The sequence below is a fragment of the Mus pahari genome, chromosome 5, assembly GCF_900095145.1.
Source record: "Mus pahari chromosome 5, PAHARI_EIJ_v1.1, whole genome shotgun sequence".
Classification (NCBI taxonomy): Eukaryota; Metazoa; Chordata; class Mammalia; order Rodentia; family Muridae; genus Mus; species Mus pahari.
The window spans coordinates 35,835,124-35,861,526 of NC_034594.1; the positions used below are offsets into that span (position 1 = coordinate 35,835,124).

At 37.4% G+C, this 26,403-nt stretch overlaps 1 long non-coding RNA gene across 1 annotated transcript; it reads right to left on the reverse strand.

Moving 5' to 3' along the window:
- Positions 1–5,244: 5,244 nt before the first annotated feature.
- Positions 5,245–26,235, reverse strand: LOC115064058. Its single transcript, XR_003843925.1, has 3 exons — positions 25,771–26,235; positions 25,471–25,630; positions 5,245–5,787 (listed from the first exon to the last, which is right to left on the reverse strand). It is a non-coding gene; the product is annotated as an uncharacterized LOC115064058 (long non-coding RNA).
- Between the last annotated feature and the right edge of the window lie 168 nt (positions 26,236–26,403).

Sequence of the window (26,403 nt, forward strand, 5' to 3'; positions counted from 1 at the left end):
CTCTGCCTCCCGAGTGCTGGGATTAAAGGCGTGCGCCACCACTCCTGGCTCCATACTGTTACTTTCTTAAAAGATGATTTCTTTACACATGTGAGTTTCATAGCAACAATCAGCAACAATCAACAGTTGATGTTGTGAATATATTTTCCATAGTCTGCTATTCCTGGCACTGACCATATAGGAGATAGTGAGATGCTAGAACTACATTCAGGTGCACCCATTTTTCTGCTCACTCTCAGATATAATTTGCCCAATGTTTTTGGTATATCTAAGAATATGTAGATGTATATTATAAGTGACCGAAGATCTTCAAAACCTTTCTACTTCAATAAACCGTACTGACAACTACATCATACAAAGACATATGCCACTCTTCATTTTCATCTACTGTCCAATAAGATGTAAAAGTAAATTTTTAATTGTGGAGCTGGAGATTGAATTGAGAGTCTTGCATATGTTAGGCAAGCACTCTCTCAGTGACGTAAGGTAAATCTAGTATAAGAGGAGGAAACACAGGGTGATGTTAAAGAACATTTCACAGCTAATACATTCCTTTAGTGCATATTTAATATGTATGTAAAACATAGTAATAATTTATAATCTTAAATTTATTGTCTAGGCAGTTTAAAACTCATCTTTTTCCTATACAAACCAACAACTTCTCTAACTTAGGCTTAGCTTCTAATAATTATAAGCTAAATTGTCAAAACTATCTTGCTGCACTTAAAAAAAAATAGCCTCTTGCCTTTGTATGTGCCTCCCTCCCCACACTTAAGGCAGAGCTGGTACCCAGGTCTTCTTCCTGCTCTTACGTTGCTAAGACAGGGGACTTGAAATGTGTCTGTCTGGTAGGGCATAAATAGAAGGCCACTCATAGCAGATGAGCTACTCTGTGTCTCCCAAAAAGGAAAGAATGATTTTTTTTTCATGCATAGTGAAAGGCTACCCAATCTTCTATGTGATTACATAACCCTGAAAATCTTCACCTAGCTTAAGGGTCACATCTCTGCATCTTCTGAATGTCCATATAGAGCCACCATCACCCAACTTACACCATGTCCCTCTGAGTGGCAGTGTCATTTCACTATTGGCTACTGACTGGTCTGAAGGAGAGAGACCTCAGCTATTGTGGAAAATTCTATTTCTAAACCTGTGAACATCACTGCTGAATCCTTTTATTTCTGGCCATCCATGCTGCCAAAGGCTAGTAAATGCAATCCATTTTAAATTAGATTTTTTTTTCCTGACATAAAACAACATTTAGGTTTCTGGGAGAAGTCTTTGTTTCAACTGTGTCCTTCAATCATTTTGGATTTTCATAAGTGAATAAACACTGGGTAGCTCCTATCTTTTCCAAGCTTCTGATTGACCATTCGTTTATGCTTCATTCTAGAACTAAGGCAGGAAGTCTTTTTAAAATAATATTGTCATTTATATATAACAAATAAAAGTATAAATGATGTTTTCTGGGACAATGAAGGCTAATAGTGAGAGTGATGAGGCGGAAATAGGGTGAATCCACAGAGTGGACCTGACTAAAGGACATGAGACACTGGGCTAAACCATTTCTATGTAAGTATGTACAAGGAGTCTACGCCACCCCCTCTCTTTATTGTCTTTAAAGACATTCTTCCTACAAACAAACCCTGCCAATATGGAGTTTACTTTTCTAGTCACACGGGTAGGCTGCCTGATGTTGGAATGGTTGGGAAGTGGGAAACAGGGGAACTTGGAAGAAAAACAGACTCAGAGTTTTGTTTAGCAGGCAAGATTATTAAAATTAAAATCCCTTTGTAGCCTGTCATCTCTGGGTTATGAAACTCAGTGGCATGTTTTCTCTCTCTCTCTCTTTTCAAACGATTTTTGTTTTTAATAAGTTTGGCTAAAAGTATAAATGCTTTTGGCGAGGTCAGCTTGAACTTGTGGCTTTCCTCGGCCATTGGGGTCCACACCTCAGAGACTTGTCTCTGTTTTTACTGGAAGTCACCGTGTTGTGGACTGAGCTGGCAGCTGCCTTGTGAGAGCACTGGAGCCCTTGAATGTTTCCTTTTTTTGGTCTCTTTTGCTGTTTAAATGACTTGAGGATAAATTTGGTGCCTTGGATAGATAAATAAATCTGACAAAATTATAAATGACTGAGTTAACTGAAGCAGGAAGGGAGAAATAATAGAGAATTAATTCTAAAAGGAAAACACACCCCTTGGTAAAAATGCATGAAACCATAACAAAGACAAAGACACTTTAGAAAAAAAAAAGTCAATATTTTAAAGAAAGAAAACAGTCAATTCTTCCTCATGCCAAAAGGAAAAAAAAATAACAAAGGAGCCAGTAAGAAGTGTGTGGTAGTTCCATACATTTGATCTAAAGGTTAACTTTCTACTTTCAGGAACATTTCATGTACTTTAATACAGCCAATGAATATTAGTATATTAACTTAATATAAGAGTATGCATTTTCATTAGAAACTTATAGTGAACAAACACTCAATCATTGAAAACCTATGGGCCACAGAGACTCTAATTTGTGATTAAAAGGGAAGAATAAGAAAAGTTGACTTTACAGATTTAGAGTGGCTAGAAAAGGGGCTCCTAAGTCAGGTAGTGGTGGCACACGCCTTTAATCCCAGCATTTGGGAGGCAGAGGCAGGCAGATCTCTGAGTTTGAGGCCAGCCTGGTCTATAGAGTGAGCTCCAGGTCAGCTAGGGCTCCACAGAGAAACCAAAGAAACCAAGAAAGAAAGACAATAATGCCTGGGCTGCGTCAAAACCAGAATACTCATAAGATGCCAGTGACATGTAGTGTCTGTGTGCGAGCTATGCATTCTCAGTAGGGTGCGTTAGCTGACTGAGAGTGAATGATGTTGAACACATATGTCCTTCTTAGGCATCAGGAGAGAACTATCATCTAAAGTAATTATCATCTAACTCCACAATTATTTTTCAAATATAGTCTTCTTTTGCCTTTTATTTGTTGGCAACTCTTTTTGACACTCGGGATCCTCAGATTATTTGGCACTTACCGATTCTGTACCTGGAGCAATAAGAAGCTACCAAATTTATCATTCATGTAGTGTCGATTTATAAAGAGTGTTTAAATCATATTTGAAAAAAAGCATTTTCTTCATGCCTTGGTAGACATTTAAGTAGTTTCAAATATAAGGTAACTCAAACCGTAATTTTAAAGCTATTTACTTAGTGTGTGTGTGTGTGTGTGTATGTTGATTACATGTCACCCATACATATGTGGAGGTCCCAGGATGAGGAGCAAGAGTTAGTTGTTTTGTCCCAGATAGATTCCAATGTTTGAACTTGAAGAATTAGTCTTGACAGCAATTGCATTTACCTACTGAGTTATCTTACTGGCTCAACACTGACAGCTTTTGAAACATTGATCCATGTAGTTGTATCCATTTTATATGTACATATGTGTATGTGTGTGTGTGTGTGTGTGTGTATATATATATATATATATATATATATATATATATATATATGGAGAAGTTTTGAGTAAATTCTAAATATTGAGAAATGCATTATCAAGTATCAAATTAATATGGATATCATATTTTGATGTCTAAAGTGGCAATAAAATTTTCCTCATGTAAACTTTTGGAGATTAAATTAAAATAGGTTGAAGGGTTAGACAATACCTGGTATATAGTAGGTGTTCAGACAGCATGATTCTGAGCTTCTGCTTCTGTTTACTTTCATGAAGGAGACACCCCTTTTAATAGACAGCACGTGGACCTTGAAGGACTTCATCATACTTTGATACTTTGAGTACAGTCTGCAGTTCTTAACCTGAGTCAAGAGACTCCCTAAAGGCTAGATTCTCATCTGGAAAGGAAAGTAGTCCTTGCCTTATAAGGTGCTTGTTATTGTTTTGAAGACAGATGTGAAGGCTGCACCTGAGGCATGACAGGGACTCACCAGTCTCTCAGAGTTCAGTCTTTTAACCAAAATCATACCACAAGTTCTAATTAATATTATACACACTAAGCTGGAACCACTTGTAACTATTTTAGTTATTTGGCTATTCCATTTCATTTTAAAGATGTCCATAAAGAGCATTATTGGATTGGCTTTGGCTTTCTGTGTGTGGCTCTAGAGCAGTGGTTCTCAACCTTGGGCCACACATATATATATGAGATATCCTGCATATCATATATTTACATTACAATTCATAATAGTAGCAAAATTACAGTTATGTGATAGAAATGAGATAATTTTATAGTTAGGAGTCACCATAACATGGAAAGTCCGCAACTGGACTCAATGCAAAGCTCAATGGATGGTAAGGAACACAGTCCCAACAGATACATCTGTATCCCGGCTCCTGAAACTGTGGCTCAGGGAACCGTCTGGAAAAGGGGTGCAGAAAGACAGTATAACCAGAGGACCAGAAATTCTGCTGTGATACAGTTTGTCCTAGAAATGAATACATAAAGGAGATCAGAACAATGACAGTATCATTCGGAAGGAGATCATGGAACATTTAGAAGGTGAATCCTGCCTGGAGGAAGTACCTCACTGGGAGCAGACTTTGGGAGTTCCACCTTCAGAGTTCACTCACTCCGTTTCCTGCACCTGGATAAAAATGTGATCAGCTTCTTGCTCCTACCATCTTGTCAGCCTCTGCCAGTCTGCCCCTGACATAATGAACCCTAGCTCTCTGGAGCCATATACCGAAATAAACATTCTTCCTTGAATTGCTTCTAGTTATGGTATTTTATCACAGCAACAAGAAAGTAACTATTGTGAAGGTTGAGGCAGATAAATAAAGCAACAATGGAACTAAGTGGATCAAAACTGCAAAGAACAACTATTTATCTTTTGTTCTCATGTATAAATTACACGGCAACACTCTTTGTTCCTACAGGTCTTCATGCAATTCGGCAACTTCAGATCATCTCTTTAAGTAGAAAATAGAACACAAAAAAATGAAGTCCTACAGGGTGAATTATTCAAACCTATCCAGTTCATCTGATGGTATATAATTGAATTGAACAGCACAATTCTATCCAGTCAGGCAGATACTTTAATAAGAAAGCAACACATCTTTGTTATTAGTAGGAACATCTAATAATGTTATATTTATTAATTAATAATTAATGAATTAATTAATAATTAAGAAATCTAATGCTGAAATAATTGGCAAAGTGCCTTCAGTTTTGTCAAATCAAAACCTCTAAAAGAACATTACTAAAAGCTGTTTTTAAAGATATGTTATGACCTGGTTCTCCGATATGGAGTTTTACTAATTCATACCACAAGTGAAACAAACAAACCTAAAACCTATCAGACCCCCAGTTTGCTTCTATATGACAACAAAACTGCCAAAGTCTTTGCTTCAACATGACTGGCTCTAGAGATACTCTGCTCCAAATGACTGATGTGCCTACTGCCAGAAAGTTCCCTCCTGAGCCAGGAAGGGCCAGAGCCTGAGTAGTGGCCATCTTGCTTAAGAGCATCCACTTAGTCTACATCCTAGAGATGAAACCCTCCACGTTATGTGGTATTCTTTCCCACACATTTCAGGTGTACTGCTAAGAAGCTCTCGCCCAGTTACTAGCCTATGGAAATGAATCCAAGAATAGAAGTAAAGGGATCTAATATTTTAATCCCAATATATTTTTTGAAATGTTTATGTTGCCCAATGTCCTTACAAGTGCTGGAATATTCCATAGCTGAAAGCAAGTGATGGAAATCTGTCTTCCTCCAGCAAGTATCAGCAGAGAACTTCAAAGAACACATCTACTGAGATTGCATAGTGTGCCAAAGGTTCAGTCTGAAAAACGTAAGAAACAGTCATTGAGTTTTTTATAAGTATTCTGTTGGCCACAGCACTGTATTAATTGACAGGGAAATGCTGGATTGGATACATTTGAAGGCTCAAGGATTCCTTCTGTTTTGTGGCCACAAACATAATACCTAACTCTATCCAGATGTCTTATGAATGAGCAAGATCACAAATCTATCACTTAATACTAGAAAAACAACCCAAATGCCTTATATACCAATGATAGTTCATAAATACCATTTTAAATGGGAAAAAACCCTTTCTTCAGTTAATGGATGGCTTGATTTTATTGTTTCTAGTACTGAGGGAGTTAGAGTTTTAAATGACTAGTGATTTGGGCTCATGACAACAAGCTCCCTTTCTCCAACAGTTCAGTATATTATTTAGGTTACCATTATGCACGATAATGTATTTTTGTATGACAAATGTCAAATTAGTTTTCATTTATTTCTCTAGTATTTTACATACATTCCCATTTGTTGTATTTATTGTGATGAAAATACTAAATATTAACACTTCATTTCCAGTTAACTATTATTATTAAATTATTATTATTATTATTAAATTAAAATTATTGTTATTAAACCTTTATGTTATACTCAGAATCTGTTATGAAGTAATTAATTATGTCATTATAATAATATCTTCACATTATTTTCTTTTACTAAAGAATTTGTCATTTCTATAATTTCAATTTTAAGAACTAAACTTCAGTACCTTAAAGAACAGATGAATAAAAGAAACAATATATTAGAAAAATTTAAGGTAAGTATATAATTTCTTATTAGGATTTTCAATAATTAAGGGTATCAAATAACATCTAACATATTTACAAAAATATTAGAAAGAATTATGATGTTGTCAAAGCTGAAGGGGAAACGGTCTTAAGGGTGCTTAACTGCTTTAGATATTTTATCCACCTCCCAAAAGCATGTGTGTACTATAAACATACATATTTATGGGTATTTAAGCCAAAGAACAGAGTCGAATGGACAAGTCAATTCTTTTATCAAGATTGGTTCCTATATATACTATCATACCATCTGCAAATAGTGATATTTTGACTTCTCCCTTTCCAATTTGTATCCCCTTGATCTCCTTTTGTTGTCAAATTGCTCTAGCTAGGACTTCAAGTACTATATTGAATAGGTAGGGAGAAAGTAGGCAGCCTTATCTAGTCCCTGATTTTTAGTGGGATTGCTTCCAGCTTCTCTCCATTTAGTTTGATGTTGGCTACTGGTTTTCTGTATATTGCTTTTATTATGTTTAGGTATGGGCCTTGAATTCCTGATCTTTCCATGACTTTTATCATGAAAGGGTGCTGGGTTTTGTCAAATGCTTTCTCAGCATCTAACAAGATGATCATGTGATTTTTGTCCTTGAGATTGTTTATATAGTGGATTACGTTGGTGGGTTTCTGTATATTAAACCATCCCTGCATCCCTGGGATGAAGCCTACTTGGTCATGATGGATGATCGTTTTGATATGTTCTTGGATTCAGTTTGCAAGGATTTTATTGAGTATTTTTGCATCAACGTTCATAAGGGAAATTGGTCTGAAGTTCTCTTTTTTTNTTGGATCTTTGTGTGGTTTAGGTATCAGAGTAATTGTGGCTTCATAGAATGAATTGGGTAGAGTACCTTCTGTTTCTATTTTGTGAAATAGTTTGAGGAGAATTGGAATTAGGTCTTCTTTGAAGGTCTGATAGAACTCTGCACGAAACCCATCTGGGCTTTTTTTGGTCGGGAGACTAATGGAACACAGGGCCCCCAATGGAAGAGCTAGAGAAAGTACCCAAGGAGCTAAAGGGATCTGCAACCCTATAGGTGAAACAACAATATGAACTAACCAGTACCCCCAGAGCTCGTGTCTCTAGATGCATATGTGGCAGAAGATGGCCTAATCGGCCATCATTGGGAAAATTGGTCTTGCAAACTTTATATGCCCCAGTACAGGGGAATGCCGGGGCCAAGAAGTGGGAGTGGGTGAGTATTGGAGGAGGCTAGGAGGAGGGTACAGGGGACTTTAGGGATAACATTTGAAATGTAAATTAAGAAAATATCTAATAAAAAATTGAAAAAAAGAAAATATTTCACAAACCATAAAAAAAATATTTTTTAAAAAAGATTTGTTCTATGGTTTCTTAGGCACTCTAATTGACATAACCAAATACCATGACCAAGGCAACACATAGAAGAAAGCATTTAATGGGGTTCTAGAGTGTTTGCGTTCATGACTCTATAACAGGAAGCATGGCAGCAGGCAGGCAGGCTGAGGGCTTATAATTGATCCACAAGTGTGTAACAGAGACAAGGGTAACTGGTTTTGAGGTTGTGAAAGACCCCGTGACAGAGCTTCTAATCTTCCCCTGAAAGTTCTACCAAATGAGAACCATATATTCAAACACATGAGCCTATGAGAGCCATTCTCATTCATGCTCACACAAATGGAAAAATTAAGAATGGTAAGAAAAAGTAAAATTAATTTTATGCTTTGTGATTGGCAAATTACCCATTCACAAATTCCAGGTATCATGCTGGCCTCTGGGATCCAGAAGTGAGCATAGCTAATCCAGGAAAGATTTCTGTTTATTCAAACTAAACGTGTAACATAAATGGTGCTTTCCCACTAATGCATGTCTATAGGCACAAAACTATGAGTTCACCATATAAAAAATTTTATTTATATTATGTAGTGAGAACAAATTGGTATAAAAACATTTGAATAGTATGACAGTATTCACTATAATTTTCTTCCATGGATAGATTTTTAGTATTGTGTTTATGTTATTATAACTTTTATAGATTTTCCAAATGTCATTTATAAACTTTTCTATCAGGGAAAATAAAATCACTAATCTGAGCCACAAATAAACAAAACAAATATAAAGGACAAAAATTACTGACTTTTGGGAACTCTTATATCCTCATGGCAATTCACCTATTCCCTTCTTCCCAGTGAAATACTGATGATAAACTCCTAAGAGTAGAGGGGTTTCAAAAGACGACAAATGGAGGGAAGGACGAGTTATATGTGCCTTCTTTCAACCATCTATCTGCTCTGAAGCAAGAGGTGCTAGGAGAGGAGCGTGTGGTTTCAACCTACTTTACCTGCCTGCCTCAAGCTTGGAGACGAGGGCCTCCATGATACACAGAGAAGGGAGGCTGCCTAACATTATCTGAGTTCTCAGCGCTGCCTTGGCCTTCACTTTTCACCATTGCCCTCTTTATAATTATATTACAGACACCATGGCTCACGTTAGGGACAATCTCATCTTGGAAAAACAAACCCAACCCTATGTCAGGGCAACCACATGGATTATTAGATAGACAGTGGAGAACTCCAATTCTACGGTCTCCTGTCTTCTGCAGATAGACAGTTACAAGGTGTGCCAAGATCCTTGGAAGTCAAGCATACTAAGTCTTTGTGGGGAATCTTCTCAGTCAAGAAGAACCATGCCCACTACCCCATCTGGGGATCCATCCCATCATCAGTCACCAAACCCAGACACTAATGCACATGCCAGCAAGATTCTGCTGAAGGGACCCTGATATAGCAGCCTCTTGTGAGGCTATGCCAGTGCCTGGCAAACACAGAAGTGGATGCTCACAGTCAGCTATTGGATGGAACACAGGGCCCCCAATGGAGGAGCTAGAGAAAGTACCCAAGGAGCTGAAGGGGGCTGCAACCCTATAGGTGGAACAACAATATGAAATAACCAGTACCCCCCTGAGCTTGTGTCTCTAGCTGCATATGTACTAGAAGATGGCCTAGTTGTCCATCATTGGGAAGAGAGGCCCCTTGGTCTTGCAAACTTTATATGACCCAGCACAGGGGAAGGCCAAGGCCAAGAAGTGGGAGTGGGTGGGTAGGGGAGCAGGGGCGGGGGGGTATAGGGAACTTTCAGGATAGCATTTGAAATGTAAATAAAGAAAATAATAATAATAATAAATATATTAAAATTTTGAAAAAAGAAAAAAGAAGAAGAACCATGCCCAATAACTAAGGCCTATAAACTGGACATCATGCAGAGAATGTATAGAGAGTACAACCTTCCAAACCAAAATCACTCTATTTTCACAGGAAGCATGTGAAGAATACCAGGAGCCATAAAAGTCAACAGAAATAACTAAAGCACACACAAAGTGCAAGGGTCATAGAACAGGGAAGAATGCAAGGTGGCTGACTGGAATAAGCAATATTTTTGTGCAAAGTTTAGCTAAGGGAAGTGAGGCTGAGTTTACAAAATATTGTGTCTATGTTTGTTTCTGATATTTTATTTATCTAAAGAAAGGAAGTGATAGAAGGAACTCATACATAGATAATATGCATGCTTGAATGAATTATATGTATTCACTATATATAAACAAGACTTTTAATAATAATAAACAATACTATAAAACAAGACTTTTAATCAGTGTAATCAGACCTTCATGCCAACATTCTTAAAGCCACAAATAGAACTCAGAAATACAATGAGCTGCCCTATTGAATGAACTTAGTCAATACTTGCATGTAAACAATGTAGTCTCAATTCTACCTCTGTCTTTACTGTTCATGGTGTTTTGATGCCTGCTAGGCCAAGTCTTTTTACTTTTTCATTTAGAAAGAATTTTGGCTATTGTAATACATTTCCCTTCCTAGAGAAGCTTTTAAAACAGCTTATCAAATTTTATTGGGACTTTAGTAGGTTTTGCATGAACCAGAGCATGATTAATAAGTCAGCATGGGAAGATAAACCTTTTCCTTGGGATTACTATTCCTTCATTCACAATGCATCTTCTCTGTATCCTTCCTTTAATTTTTGTGGCTTTCAATGATAAGCTTTACATAATTCTGTTATAATGTAGTGTGTGTGTGTGTGTGTGTGTGTGTGTGTGTGTGTGTGTGTGTGTATTAGATTTCACAGGCTCTTTTTGTCATTTCAGATTAATTCTCCAATACTTTTCTTTTCTAGTTATTTCACAAGTTACAAAAACTTCCAATAGTGGATGAGTGATAACTATGGTGAGTTACCAACCTAAACACACTATGGTGTTGACTCTGATTTGCCTGAGATATTAGTACACTGCAGCCAAATAAAGAAAAAGCTGCCACTAGCTTTAATTTTCCTATTAACAATGATATTTTAATAATATCAATAATGGTGCCCATTGTGGTGAGATTAGGAGTACTTAGATGAGCCATGAGAAAGTTCTTAGAAAAGTAATATTCCTGTATATCTTCACCCTATGCGTCAGCGTAAGTGATGCACACCTTGACTTGTGATTCTGAATAGCAAGACCTTTTAAGTCCTCTATTAGTAAAAACTTTAAAAGATATTACTTATAAAATTAAGATTTTGTTGATTAAGATATATGTGTGTGTATGTGTATGTGTATGCATATGCATATGTAATATATATATATATACACATACATACATAGCTAGATGATTGATAGAGCAAGGGAGAGAGGGAGATGATAGACAGACAGGCATACAGACAGTGATGGGTGATATTAAACTGAATTTTAGGCTCTTTATTTTTTATTGTTTTATGATTTTGTGCTACATTATTAGTGAGATAAACTTATTTTTATATGTCTTATGAAATTTTAATATAATGATAACTTTGGCATGTAGAAGATTAAGAAAGTTTCTGTATTTTTGTAACAGGTATTGAGTTTGCACAAGCAGAGGCCTTGGCAAGTCCTTCTTGTAGCTATGTTTGTGGCACATGAGGTGGATTAGAACTCTGAAGACCTTCTTAATTTCTGTATGAACATTTGTTAATCTATATTTCTATGCGTTTAGAAACTCATAGTAATTTATATTTTCTTGAGAAATTAACTTTCTTAAAAGATGTATTTTCTATCTGTAGTTCTGCAATCTTTATATAACTTTGATTCCTTTTAAAGTCTACTTTTTAAAATTCAAACTTGGCCAGGATTGGTCTATTTTATTATATTAAGAGAACCAGCTTCTAGCCTTATTGATCAAGTCTGCTTTTAAGTCTGGTTGTTTGTGTTCCATTTTTATTAATTTGTGCTTTTATCTTTATTAACTTCTTTCTGTGCTCATTTTGTTTACTTGTCTTCTTCTTCCAGCTCTCTGACTGTAAGTCTTGATTCATCCAGTTTTCATTTTTCTTGTTTCCTAATAAACAAGGTTAAGGTCATAATTTTCTCCTCTTGGCAGCCATTTTGGTCCAGCCACAGGGTTTTTATTTGCATGGTCACATCACGCCTCATTTCAAAACACTTTATTTGAATTTTTATTTTCTCCTTAACCTAATAATTATTTATTGGGTGTTTTAAAACATTTCAGTTGATTGATATTGTTTATTTGTCTTTGTTCCTAATCCCTAATTTTATTGCACTGTGGTTAGAAATCATACTCAGTATTGTCTGCTTTGAAGAACTTAACATTTGTTTGAGGCCTGACACAATGGGTAAGGGGACATGAGCTGGCAATCAGGAATGATACCTGACACACAGAGGCAAATGTCCTTAAAGACACTGCTTTTGTATTTTATATACACTTTTAAAAAGAATTGTGGAGAATTGTTTGACTTACTTACACTTACATATCCTTGTAACTTAAATTATAAATCCTGGCACCTGTGAACTTGACTTTAGAAACATTTACTCTTCTAGATCAGCTCTCACCTTCTCTAAATATGACATTTCTCCTTGCATTTCTGACATCTTTCTTCCTATTCTTTATTATTTACAGTAGAAAATAGTCATTATTTTGCCTCAGGCTTTTTTGATTGATTGCAGAATTTATGATCTTATCTACTGTCTTAGTCAGGGTTTCTATTCCTGCACAAACATCATGACCAAGAAGCAAGTTGGGGAGGAAAGGGTTTATTCGGCTTACATTTCCATACTGCTATTGATCACCAAAGGAAGTCAGAGTTGGAACTCAAGCAGGTCAGGAAGCAGGAGCTGATGCAGAGGCCATAGAGGGATGTTCTTTACTGGCTTTCCTATCCTGGCTTTCTCAGCTTGTTCTCTTATAGAACCAAGACTACCAGTCCAGAGATGGCACCGCCCACAAGGGAACCTCCCCCCTTGATCACTAATTGAGAAAATGCCTTACAGCTGGATCTCATGGAGGCATTTCCCCAACTGAAGCTCCTTTCTCTGTGATAACTCCAGCCTGTGTCAAGTTGACACAACACTAGCCAGGAAAATTGACCCCTTGTCAACTTGACACACAAACATATCACTAGTAAGCCTCAACCCTTAGTTTCTTAATCATCCCCAAGATCTAAACAACTTTGAAAGTCCCACAGTCTTTACATATTAAAAGTTCAATCCTTTTAAAATATCCAGTATCTTTTAAAATTCAAAGTACTTCAAAATTCAAAGTCTCTTACTGTGGGCTTCACAAAAAAACTTCCTTCAAGAGGAGAAAATATCAGGACACAGTCACAATCAAAAGCAAAAATTAAACTCCAACTGTCCAATGTCTGGGATCCAACTCACAATCTTCTGGGCTCCTGCAAGGACTTGGGTCACTTCTCCAGCCCTGTCCTTTGTAGCACACAGCTTTTCCTCTAGGCTCCAGATGCCTGTTCTCCACTGCTGCTGCTGTTCTTGGTGGTCATCTCGTGGTACTGGCATCTCCAAAACAATGCATAACCCCTTCAGTCCTGGGCCATCATTTGCACCTTCACCGATGGCCTTCCATGGCCTCTCACAGTGCCGAGCCTCAGTTGCTCTTCGTGACCACTTCATGCCTTCAAAACCAGCACCACCTGGATGAATCTTACACATTACCAAGTCCAGCAGCAGCATGAGGTATAACCTTGGCTAACTCTGGAACACAACTTCTTTGTGCTCCCAGAAAACAATTCCCAGAAGATTTCATCTCAGTGATGCTGGTCTCTTCTTAATTGTTGCTAATTTCTTAGCTCCAGCTGACCAGCATCAGTAGTCCCAGTAGTTCTTTCCATTCTTAACTCTAGAGCCAGTGCCACATGGCTGAAGCTGCTGAGTTCTGCTGCTTTCTGGAACTAGAACATGACCCCTTGTACTATTACATTATCACTGGCTTTCTGTTTTCCAAATCCTTCACTGCCTAAGCTTGGCTATCCTGGATCTTGCTCTGTAGATTGACCTTGAACGCAGAGATCAGCATGCCTGTCTCCTGAGATTAAAGGTGTGTACCACCATGCCTGGATCTAAATTTAGCTGGGTAGGATCTTGTCCCAAGATCCTTAATTATGTAGATGTGATGGTTTGTATTTTCAAGATCCCCACCTTAATCTGTTATCTCCTGGAACACAGGATTTTGCTCCATTTCACTTCCTGGTACCCCTTTAATACTCAAACCATATATTTTATATTTTTCCTTTCTAAGCTTGCTATGCTTGTTCAAACTTCTCTTCATAAGACTTAACCAGAGAACAGTCACTGATGGGCTTTTTTGAAAGTTCCTTTGTCAGTGCAATAATCCAAGTCTCTTCACCTTAGCCTCAGGCAGAATCTTCAGAAATGGGCAAAAAGTAGCCACATTCTTCACCAAAATATCACAAAAAAATGTCTTTATGCCACATTCTGAAATTCTTCTTTGAAATCTCTTGGGCCAGGTCAACACAGTTCAAATTACTCTCAGCAACAAAATCTTCCATATTCCAACTAGGAGGACTCATTAAGCCTCATTTAAAGTATTCCATTGCTTTCCAAATCCAAAGTCCCCAAATCCACACTCTTTCAAATAAAAGCATGGTCAGTCAGGCCTATCACAGCAATACTCCATTCCTGATACCAACTTCTGTCTTAGTTAGGGTTTTACTGCTGTGAAGAGACACCACGACCAAGGCAAGTCTTATAAAAACAACATTTAAATGAGGCTGGCTTACAGGTTCAGAGGTTCAGTCTATTATCATCAAGGTGGGAACACTTCAGTATCCATCATTATCATCAAGGTAGGGGCATGGCAGTATCCAGGCAGGCATGGCACAGGCAGAGCTAAGAGTTCTACATCTTCATCCAAAGGCTGCTAGTGGAAGACTGACTTCCAGGCAACTAGGGTGAGGATCTTAATCCTACACCCACAGAGACACACCTACTCCAACCAGGTCACATCTATTCCAACAGGCCACATCTCCAAATGGTGCCACTCCCTGACCCAAGATTATACAAACCATCACATCTACATAATTATATCTATTTTTTATTAGAATGTTTCTATTTATTCTCAAACTTCTTATGCCATTTCATCTTTACTTTTAAGTAAACTGTAAATTAATACATAGCACCCTTTTATGCATCTCACCCAAGTTGCATGGGTATGTATTCATCCTATTTCCTCAACATAGATATGTTAATTATCGAATTTGGTCATTTATAATTACTAGCATCTGGATGTGTTAAATGTATTCTTAACATCATTATACTTTTGAATCTGTTTCTCTACTGTCTACACAGTCAGCCTGTTGTGTCTAGCTTGTACTCCTGTCTAACTGAACCCTGCTTTCTTTTACCTGAGTGCTCCTTCTATTCTGCACACCCATGCACTTCAGGAAAGGTATAGCACACAAGAATCCTTTGCTCTGGTTGGAAGACAGTTGTTCTGCTTCTCGCCTTTGCAAATGCTTGAACTATGGTTGTGCCCTTTCGCTTTATTTAGAGTAACTCTACTTGGATTATATTAGTAAATATTTTCTTTATTGGTTAAAACATACACACACATACAGGCAGGAAGACACACACACTCAAATACAGAGAGAGAGAGAGAGAGAGAGAGAGAGAGAGAGATATGGGGGAGAGATGGGGAGAGAAAGAGAAAGAGAACGAGAAAGAGAAAGAGGAGAGAGAGAGAGAGAGAGAGAGAGAGAGAGAGAGAGAATCTCTTTTCCAATTTGTTTGTTCTAAGGACACAGCATAGGAAAACTTAAACAAAGGATCTTCCTAGTGTTGTGTAAGCCTCCTCAGAAGACAGTGGAAAACGAAGAGAAGCATGATGTTTTACATGTATTAAAGTCAATGTCTGAATTAAGTTATTACTGGGCAAGGGAATGCCATTGAATAATTCCTCCAGACTGATAGCTGTATTTTTGCCACTCACAGAAAATGACTTTAATCACCACCTTCCCTCACTACCCTTTAGAGTTCTTCTATAGTTTTTTAATAGCTGGTTCAGCAATAATTTTAAAAATTATTATTGTTTCATTTCTTTAATTCCTCTCTCTGAAAATGTTTGTATACTTTTTCTTTAAGAAAATTTGGTCTTCTTGATTCTGGATATGCTTTATATTTTCTTTGTTTTTCAGGGTATTTTTTTGCCATTGTTTTAGTTTGTCATAATTAATGTCTACAACAAAAAGCCACATTTTCTTCCTTGTTGGTTTTCTTCTATTACTTCCTGAATCATTGATTTCTTCCACTTTCTTAGACTTTTTCTGTTTAAAGCCTATTAAATCAACGGGTTCTCATTTTCCCCATTTTTGTACATATTTATCATGTTGGGTTTGTTCCAAGAATGGTGTTTGCATTCAATCTTGAAATTCTTTTATCTTTTACTTAGTTGTACTTCAGTTGTAGCCCATAAACGCATTGTTGTAGGAAAATATAGGTTATCGTGCTGTCTTCTTACACAAGAACAGGTTACATCAACATTAATCTGAAAGGTGAATTAATCTAATGAATAGTAGACATCATACTCATCCTACCCCTTGTCTTCCTACTTGCTATGCCCCAGGGGTGTAGGCTCCCCACTCTATTAAAGACCTCAATGAGTAGAAGTTCAGGTAGGTTACCCACTTGCCAAAATCCCAATTCTCATCCCCTGCCCACCCTTTTCCTAGTCTCTCAGCCTTCTAGTCACCAGAATCTCAGCCCCCAATTAGATAGAGATTCCCTACTATATTAGAGACAAGACTAGACCAGAGGTTCCATACTCTACTAAAGACCTCCCAAACTGGGAGGTTGCCTGCCTACCAACCCCCCTACTATCTTACTGTCGGTGTCCCCCCATCCTATCACCAACACAACAGAAACACAAGAACAACTTCTAGTTTTCCACCAGTCTACAACTAGGGGCAGAAAACAGAAACACAAGAACAACTTCTAGTTTTCCACCAGTCTACAACTAGGGGCAGAGACTCCCCACTCTGCCAGAGACTACAGTGACTGGGAGAAGCTAGAAAAACAGAGAAGAAATAGAACCTAAGAAACAGAACACCCATCCAACAAAGACAAACTCAGAAATTGGTACCTACACCTTTAATTACCCCCAAACCCAGATGACTAGAGGCAGGAGTAAGACTACAAAAAAATAAAAACACAAACAAACAAAAACAAAACAAACAAAAAAACCCAGCCAGTGTATAATGTTGCAATCAGAATCTATCTATCCTACTACAAACAAGACCTGAATAATCCAACATAACAGAAGCACAAGAAGATCTTAAAACCAACGTTATGAAGATGATTGAGGTCATTAGGGAAGATATTAGGGAAGATATAAATAAATCCCTTAAGGAAATTCAGAAAAACACAAACAATTGGACCAAGTGAATAAATTCCTTCAAAAAAGACAAAGGGAAAACAAACAAAAAAACAGTTGGAAGAAATGAATAAAACAGTTCAAGATCTGGAAATGGAAATAGAGTCAATAAAGAAAACACAAACTGGGGGAATTCTGGATATGGAAAATCTAGGTATATGAACAGAAACCATAGATTCAAACATCACCAACAAAATACGACAGATGAAAGAGGATTTCAGAGGTAGAAGACAGGATGGAAGAAATCGATACATTAGTCAAAGAAAATGTTACATCTAAAAGTTCCTGACATAAAACATCCAGGAAATCTGAGATATCATGAAAAGACCAACCTTCAGAATAATAGGAATAGAAGAAGGAGAAGATTTCTAGCTCAAAAGCCCAGAAAATATTTTTAACAAAATAATAGAGGAAAAATACCCTAACTCAAAGAAGGACATGTGTATAAATTATAAGAAACCTATATAACACCGAATATGGGAATATAAAAAGCTCACCCATTACCATATAAAAATCAAACATTAAATATTCAGAACAAAGAAAGAATACTAAAGGCTGAAAGGAGGATATAAAGGCAGACCTATTTGAATTACACCTGACTTCTCAATGGAAACTCAAAAAGCCAGAAGGGCCTTGACTGATGTCCTGCAAATTCTAAGAGACCATGAATTCCATCTCAAACTACAGTACACAGCAAAACTCTCAACAACCATAGATAGAGGAAAAAGAGATATTCTATGACAAAACCAAATTTAACCATATCTACCTACAAACTTGGCTCTACAGAAGGTACTAGAAGGAAAATTCCAACACAAGGAGGTTTACTATACCCATGGGGAACACACACACACAAACAGAGAGAGAGAGAGAGAGAGAGAGAGAGAGAGAGAGAGAGAGAGAGAGAGAGAGAGAGAGAGAGAGAGAGAGAGAGAGAGAGAGAGAGAGAGAGAGAGAGAACCACCACCACTGCAACCAAAATAACAAAAATTAATAATCATTATTCATTGATACCTCTCATTAATAGATTCAATTTTCCAATAAAAAGACATAGGCTAACAGAATGGATGTGAAAGCAGGATTCATCCTTCTGTGGCATACAAGAAACACACTTCATTATCAAAGATAGACATTACCTAAGAGTTAAAGCTTGGAAAAAGATTTTCTAAGCAAATGGTCCCAGGAACCAAGGTGTTATAGCCATTCTAATATCTAAAAAATAGACTTCAAATGAAAATTAATCAAAAGAGATAGGGAAAAACATTTCATACTCATCAAAGGAAAAATCCATCAGAGTAATGTTGCAATTCTGAATATCTATGCCTCAAAATCAAGAGCACTGACATTTGTAAAAGAAGTATTGCTGAAGCTTAAATCACACATCGAAGCCCATGGAGGAGATTTCAGGTCCCCACTCTCACCAATGGACTGGTCATCTAACCAAAACCAAACAGAGAAAAAACAAAACTAACATATATTGTGACTCAAGTAAACCTAATAAATATCAACAGAGCACTCCACCCAAACCCAAAAGAATGCACCTTCTTCTCAGTACTTCATGAAACTTTCTCCAAAATTGGTCACCAACTCAGTCACAAAGCGAGTCTTAGCAGATACAAGAAAACTGAAATGCAATAAAATTCAACTAACTCTCTATATCCTACCATAACACCAGGCTAAAGCTGGATTTCAAAACAACAGAAAGCTCATGGAAACTGAACAACTATCTACTGAATGACTACTGGGTTAAGATAGAATAAAGAAATTAAGGATTTCCTAGAATTCAATGAAAATGAAGGTAAAACAATTCCAAACATATGGGACACAATGAGAGCAGTGCTAAGAGGGAAGTTCAAAACACTAAGTAACTTCATAAAGAAATTAGAGTGATATCATACTAACAACTTAATAGCACACCCCAGAGGAATAGATGGTAGGAAATATCAAAATAATTAAATATCAAAATGATCAAATCAACAAAATAGAAACAAATAGAACAGCACAAAGAATCAATGAAACAAAGAGTTGTATTTGGAGAAAAATCACAAGATAGACAAACTATAGACAAGCTAACTAAAATACAAAGAATATCCAAATTTACAAAATCAGAAAGGATAGAGGGAATATAGCCTACCACTTGAAGGTCTAGCTAGAGCAATAAGACAAATAAAGAAGACCAAGGGGAAACAAATTGGAGAGACAAAAGTCAAAATATCCCCATTTTCAGATGATATGATATATCATATACTATATATAAATGAACCCCAAAATACTACCACTGACCTCCTACTGTTGGTAAACACCTTCAGCAAACTGGCTGGATACAAGATTGACTAAAAAATAATCACTGGCCTTACTATACACAAGCAACAGAAGGGCTGAAAAAGAAATTAGGGAAGCAACACCCTTGACAATAGCCACAATAATGTAAAATATCTTAGGGAAACTTTAATTATGCAAGTGAAAGACCTGTGTGATAAGAACTTCAAATTATTGAGGAAAGAAATTGAAGAAGGCATCAGAAGATGGAAAGATCACCCACTCTCTTCATCTGTAGAATTAACCTAAAAACTACCCATCTTACCAAGAACAATCTACATATTCAATTCCCATCAAAATTCCAATACAATTCTTTACAGACTTTGAAAAAATAATACTCACCCTTACATAGAAACATAAAAAAATTCAGAATAATGAAAAGATCCTGTAGAATAAAAGAACTTCTGGAAGTATCACCATCCCTGGTTGAAAGCTGTACTGCAGAACTAGGGTAATTTAAAACAAACAAACAAACAAACAAACTGCATGGAACTGGTATAAAAACAGACAGGTTCAGCAGTGGAATTGAATTCCATATCCAGAAGTAAATCCATAGACATATGGATGCTTAATTTTTGCCATAGAAACCGACATTATACAATGGAAAAAAGAAAGCATCTTCAACAAATGGTGCTGGTCTAACGGGGTGTCTACATATAGAAGAATGCAAATGTTCTATCACCTTGGACAAAAGTCATATTTGGGTGGATCAAAGACCTCAACACAAAGCCGGATGCACTGAACCTAATAGAAAAGAAGTTAGGGAATGGCTTTGAATGCATTGGCATAGGAGACAGTTTCCTGAACAAAACAGCAATAGAACAAGCACTAACATCAACAATTATTAAATGGGACCTCAAGAAACTGAAAAGCTTCTATAAAGGGAAAAAAACACTATTAATAGGACAAAATAGCAGCCTACAGAATGGGAAAAGATTTATACTGACTGTGCATCTGACAGAGGGTAAAATTCCAAAATATATAAAGAACTGAAGAAACTAGACATCAAAAAAATCAAATAATTCAATTAAAACTGGGGTACTGATCTAAACAGAATTCTCATCAGAGGAATCTCAAGCACTTGAAGAAATGTCCAACATCCTTAGCCATCAGGGAAATGCAAATCAAAATGACTCTGAGACTTCATCTTACATCCATCAGAAGTGCACTAGTGACACTAGTGAGATCTCATGCTGATGAGGACATGAAGCAAAGGGAATATCCTCCATTGATGGTGGAAGTTCAAACTTATACAGTCACTTTGAGAATAGTTCTAACTCAAGACCCAGCATATACCTGGGCATATACCCAAAAGACACTCCATCCTACCACAAAGACCCTTGCTCAACTGTGTTCATAGCAGCTTTGTTCATAATAACCAGAGACTTGAAACAGCATAGATGTCTCTCAATTAAGAATGGATTTTTTAAAATGTGGTTCCATTTACACAATGGAATATTGCTCAGCTGTTTAAAAATAATGACATCATGAAATTTGGAAGCAAATGGATGAACTAGAAAAAAAAATATCCTGAGTGTGGTAATGCAGACCCAGAAAGGCAAACATGATTGGTGCCTAATCCAATTGTCATTAAAGAATCTTCATCCAACAACTGATGGAAACAGATGCTGAAACGCATAGCCAAACATTAGCAGAAGCTCAGAAAAGTCTGCTGAAGAGGGGGAAGATGAATTGTGGGAGCCAGAGGGGTCAAGAACACCACAAGAAAAACAGAGTCAACAAAGCTAGACACATAGGGACTCACTGAGATTCAACTGACAATCAGGGAGTCTGCAAGGGTCTAACCTAGGCCCTCTGCATGTATGTTGTAAGAGTGGAGCTTGGTCTTCTTGTGTGACCTTTCTACTTGGTTGCCTCCTGCAGTCTTATGAGGGGAGGTGCCTAATTGTATTGAAACTTGATATGCCAAGTTTGTTTGCTATCCCTGAGAGACCTGCCCTTTTCTAAAGGGAAATGGAGATGTGGATGAGGGAGGAGGAGACAGTAGGAGGGGATGTTCTGGAAGGAAACTATGGTCAGGAGGTAATGCATGAGAGAGTAAATGTCTATAAAAAGTATGAACTGGGGACACATCTCTGGTCATTGATAACTGTATCTGAGCAGCTGCTGCTATATGGCGCTCCTCTGGAAGCCCCCTATTTCACCTAGCATAATTAATAATAGCCTAGACATTCTGCTTCAACTTCCTACACCATTGATACGGTCATTTCTCTGCCAAGGCCTGCCTATAAGTGATAGGAGTCCATACCCATGTGTGGATTTTAACCAAACTTACGTTGTTTGGTTTCCATTAACTAGAATTGGTATGGTGCTTACATACTTCCTAATAGGTAAAAGTAACTGTCCTTCTATGCATGAATCACACGGTATGCTCAACTTGAATAACAGGATTTGTATGTTTTCACACAACCTTTAAGACTACAACCTTTACAGTGTGGCTGGAGCAAAGCAAGAAAACTCTCGTGTCTTTCCATACATTGTTAAAATCATTTGTGCTGTGCGTGTGTGTGTGTGTGTGTGTGTGTGTGTGTGTGTGTGTGTGTAACATTAAGATACTATAAACCTCTTATAATGCAAAACACAGAGACGGTTATACTCTGAAGATAACATTTTTGTCTGACTAAAAGTAGCATCAAAAATCAAAACAAAACAATAGATAATCACTGAACACAATGTGAGGCCCAGTAGGCAATGAAACTGTTTCTTGAACTTAACATTTACAGGAAGCACAGAAGAGGACTCTAAAAGATTGTCACTTATGCCTGGCTTTATAAACTTAATTCTAAATCTATGAGTCTTTTTAAACTCAAATTCTCTTATGACATCTATCCATTTGACTCAGCTCCAAGTATACACTCCATCAACTGCTCTGAGAAAATTTGACTGGGTCCTTCAACTGTTTCCCTTTCAAAATGGTAAACTTTGCCAGTAGAGAGCACTCCAGAGACAGTGTAGACAGAAGTTTCCTTCTCAGGGTTTGACACACTAGCTTGGATTTAGTATCCTGGACAGCTTTTCCAACACCTAGTCTTGTCGTGCACAGACGCCAGTGGCCAGCTTCTGGTGTCACCCTTGGTGCTCTGGTGCTTATGTGATTTCAGAGCTGCCTTTCTCTAACAACTTAGAAGGAAGATGTGCGATAAGTTCCACTGCTCTCCACCCACATCTAAGCCTCTGCCAGCCAGTGAGCCAGCCCTTCACTATTCTCTCCCCAACAAGGTCTGGATCATCCCTTAGTGGGGAAGAGGGAGGAGGCTTGGGAGAGGTTATGGAATCTTGACGGGATGATCTAGCATTGGTCTAGTGATTGCTACTTACATCTGTGCTTTCTATAGCATTTCGAATTGTTCTTAAGTCCGGCTGACCAATCTCCAGTACCAATTGCTTATTATTCAGCACATTAAACTTTTCATCCTTAATACTTTATGCACTTTCTATCTCTTGAACAAACCCTGATTAGTAAAAAAATAAAAACAAAAACAGATTCCTGTACTGTGTAACTTATCTCCTGCATTATAAATGTGCAGCATTGTGATGAGTAATATTCTGTTACACACACACACACACACACACACAAACACATGCATACACATGCATACATACACACACACACACACACACACACACACACACACACACCACTCATTGCTATTCATTTACTCTCCCTTTCTTTTGTGGTTTATAAAACATACCCCATGAACTACTGTTACTAACATCAGAAATCTATTAATGCCTTTCGGGTAAAATACTAAAGTCTACCACCAAATAAAAACTAGTATTTGCAATAAACAACAAGATAACAAAATAAATTTTATGAAATTGAATTTAGTTTGAGAAAAAGCAATATTTTAAGGTCTTTCATTTGAAGCCCTATAGAGTAAAAATAACCAGTAAATGTTTAATAATCACAATTCTACCTTTTTTATTAGAAAGAAAACAAACAATAAAAAGCTTTAATGTATTGAGAAGGAACAGCTGGTAATAGCAACAAATAAATGAATCCTGAGAACAGGAAGAATAAAGTTGAACAATTAATCTAAACCTTGGTCATTTCAGGAAAAGGCAAGAAAAGTTTATATTTCAAATAAGGCAAGTAAAGAAGCAAATGTACTAATACAAATATCAACAAAGAATGGTAGGAAAAGAAATGCTGGGTGAAGAGGAAATGATGTAAAAATATGAGATAATAGGTAATCTGGAGATCTTTACTCATAAATAAATTAAATTTTTACCACTGGATGAAATTCTTTATTATTATTATTATTATTATTATTATTATTATTATTATTATCATTAATTATTATTATTATTTTCTTTATTTAAATTTCAAATGCTATCCTGAAAGTTCCCTATACCCCCTGCCCCTGCTCCCCTACCCACCCACTCCCCTGGCCTTCCCCTGTGCTGGGTCATATAAAGTTTGCAAGACTAAGGGGCCCTCTCTTCCCAGTGATGGCCAATTAGGCCATCTTCTGCTACATATGCAGCTAGAGTCATGAGCTCAGGGGGNACTGGTTAGTTCATATTGTTGTTCCACCTACAGGGTTGCAGCCCCCTTCAGCTCTTGGGTACTTTCTCTAGCTCCTCCATTGGGGACCCTGTGTTCCATCCAATAGCTGACTGTGAGCATCCACTTCTGTGTTTGCCAGGCACTGGCACAGCCTCACAAAAGGCTGCTATATCAGGGTCCCTTCAGCAGAATCTTGCTGACATGTGCATTAGTATCTGGGTTTGGTGGCTGATGATGGGATGGATCCCCGGATGGGGTAGTCTCTGGATAGTCCATCCTTTCATCTTAGCTCTAAATTTTGTCTCTGTATCTATATCCTTTCATGGGTATTTTGTTCCTTATTCTAAGGAGGAATGAAGTATCCACACGATGGTCACCCTTCTTGGTTTTCTTGTGTTTTGCAAAATGTATCTTGGGTACTCTAAGTTTCTGGGCTAATATCCGCTTATCAGTGAGTGCATATCTAGTGACTTCTTTTGTGACTGGATTACCTCACTAAGGATGATATCCTCCAGATACATCCATTTGCCCAAGAATTTCATAAATTCATTGATTTTAATAGCTGAGTAGTACTCCATTGTGTAAATGTACCACATTTTCTGTATCCATTCCTCTATTGAGGGATATCTGGGTTCTTTCCAGCTTCTGGCTATTATAAATAAGGCTGTTATGAACACAGTGGAGCATGTGTCCTTATTACCAGTTGGAAGATCTTCTGAGTATATGCCCAGAAGAGGTATTGCTGGGTCCTCCAGTAGTACTATGTCCAATTTTCTGAGGAACCACCAGACTGATTTCCAGAATGGTTGTACAAGCTTGCAATCCCACCAGCAATGGAGGAGTAGGAAAGCAGAAAGAGCTACCTCCTTACAACCGTAGAGATGCTGTCTGTAATTGCAGCACTCAGTGTAAAATTGTGGAAGAATCTCCATGAATCCACAAATCTTGTTTAAAAAATGGGGGAGGGGGGCAAATGGTTGCAAAAGAGAAAAGACCGGAGTATTTTATTTTGTTATAAATTATAAAACTTGGAAGACATTTAGATTGACCAGTGTGGGAAAAACTTTATCTTTAATGAAATAAGTAAAAAATCCTATAGATGGTTTCATATATTCTTTTATATGAGTCAGAACTACCCTAAATCTTCGAACCAGCACATAACTACAATGCCAACATTTCTGTGCATACACCATTCTGTGCTTCAGTCTTCTGAAGTGTGTTGTGGTTTTAATCTTTGGCTCTGGATGATCTTGAGTGACACAGGAGCTACAGTCCTTGCCTAGCATCTCCTCTCTGCTTCCATTCAGGCACCACAATTCCTCACCTTGTTTGTTTCTGAGATTCATATAAGCCGCTTTGATCATTTTCCTAGTTTGCACAGGTTTCGGTGGAACAGAATAGAAACCCAAACTCAAGTCCGTTGTAGCTGCTATGTTCCTTCCAGGACAGTTCTGTCTTCTGTTGCTCCAGTGAACCAACAGGAACTAAGGGAACGTGTGAAGGTTGATTGCTCATTACAGGTCAGCTATACATTATGCCAGAATCAGCTTCCCCCCCTCTCCCCGCCCCATGTATTGAAATCACAGCATTTTGCTTTCATTCTTCTCTCTATCTCTAAACTTACCTTAGGAGAGCTCTGTTGAAGAATGGGGCTGGATGAAGTCCATGTTGAAATAAAAATATCACCAAATACAGTTTTACCCTTGAGAAATCCCAGGCTTGGTACTTTTTTTTTCAACAGATTGAATACATTAAGCTTTTGTCTATGTATATAGAGAGACCCATGCTGGAAGATATACAAAGTTAATCAGAAAGTAACAGCTCCTACCCTTTAAGAACTTAGAGCCTAAGTTCAAATGCACAAGTGCAAACAAACATCAGCATGTGAATAGAGAGGAACAGACTGTGGACTTTCAGGATTGTGTGCAGAGCTGCCTTTAACACACACTCAATATCTGTAATATTTAAACAGGAGTCAGCACACATCCTTTATGAGTGGCAGGGTGGACAGTCTTTCTGAGGAAGTTATCCTCCCAAACAGGTTCACAACCAGTTCTTCTAACAGATGTAATAATATCTGTCTATTCCCTAACAAAAATCCCTTCAAAGGCTAGAGTGCAAAATATGCTTGCCAAACGCAGTTTTGATTATTTGGCAAAATCTTTAGAAGAAGCATTTCCTTTGAGACACTATAGTAAAAGAAAAGGTCAATTGACATTTTTTTTTCATCCAAAAAAAAAAAAAAAAAAAAAGTCAT